The sequence below is a fragment of the Anastrepha ludens genome, chromosome 3, assembly GCF_028408465.1.
Source record: "Anastrepha ludens isolate Willacy chromosome 3, idAnaLude1.1, whole genome shotgun sequence".
NCBI lineage: Eukaryota > Metazoa > Arthropoda > Insecta > Diptera > Tephritidae > Anastrepha > Anastrepha ludens.
The window spans coordinates 25,836,105-25,837,226 of record NC_071499.1 but is presented as its reverse complement, the minus strand read 5'-3'; the positions used below and the strand labels follow the sequence as shown (position 1 = coordinate 25,837,226).

General features: G+C 42.1%; 1 pseudogene; it reads left to right on the top strand.

Annotated features, from left to right (window-relative positions):
* Nucleotides 1-821: 821 nt before the first annotated feature.
* On the top strand, nucleotides 822-897 carry LOC128859404 (small nucleolar RNA U3; annotated as a pseudogene).
* The last annotated feature ends 225 nt before the right edge of the window (nucleotides 898-1,122 follow it).

The following is a 1,122-nucleotide window of genomic DNA, read 5'->3' as shown; positions in this document are numbered from 1 at the left end:
TTTGAAGAGTCTACAGGAATCGATTTCTAACCACCTATCATTTTCATGTGATAATTAAAAATTCAGTTTAAAGTTGTATGTCCTTTCTGCTTAGGTTAAGGATTGCTTCTGCCTTTATCCGTTCTGGATCTATGAGTCTTTTCGATTGCCACTTGCCCGATTGGGCTCTCCAGTAATTTATTAGGTCTTGCTGTTCTTGCTCACGCAGAAAGGCACTTTTGAAGCTGTTATTTACCCCGCAGAAAGGTGTAGGATTTATGAAGGGAGTGTTTGCCCCCTTTTTCGTTAAAGTGTCCGCAATTCCCTTCGTGCCCCTCATGTCTCGGAACCCACATCAAGGTAACAAAGTTTCTTGATGCTAGGGTGTTGAGGATTTTAAAACATTCCCATACCAACCTTGATTGGAATGAGAAGCTATCCAGCGAGTTTAGAGCTGCTTGACTGTCAGAGAGAATGTTAATATTGGCACCGAGCGTGCCTCTCCGTAGACATTCTTTGGCACACAGCTCTAAGGCGTGGACCTCCGCCTGGAAGTGGTTTTTCATAATTGTCATTTTTTTTTTTAAATGTAGACCGACCATTCCAGCCCCTGAACTACCGTCTTCCATTTTAGGTCCATCAGTAAACTACACTTGTGCGCCCTCTTTTAGGATTATTTCATTGTTTCTCCACGCTGAGCGGTCACTAATGACCACTTTGAATTTTTTGGAGAATTTTAGTTTCCTTTCCATCTTGTCGTGAACAGTCAGGCACGGAGAGTTCAGAATTGAACCCAGAATCTTTACATTTCCTGTAAGATTGCCTTCTTTGATATGGACTATAAGACTATACTTCAGAGGATCATTTCTGTAGTCAGTCTTCATTTACTTTCAAATGTTTCAATGTTTCGGTAATGATACTCTAAAGAAAACAACCGTTTACGAGTGACGTGAACGCTTCAAAAGGGATGGTCGGTCCGTCGAGGCTGACGAACTTAGTGGCAGGTCGTAGACTTCGAAAACCGATGATAACATTAACGAAGTGAAGAAAAAGTTGATCAGTAAGCGGAAAGGAATCGTACACTTATGTTAGGCATTTGGCGGAGCTCCTCATCCTATTTGTGGTGTGCGTCTGGATGGTGTT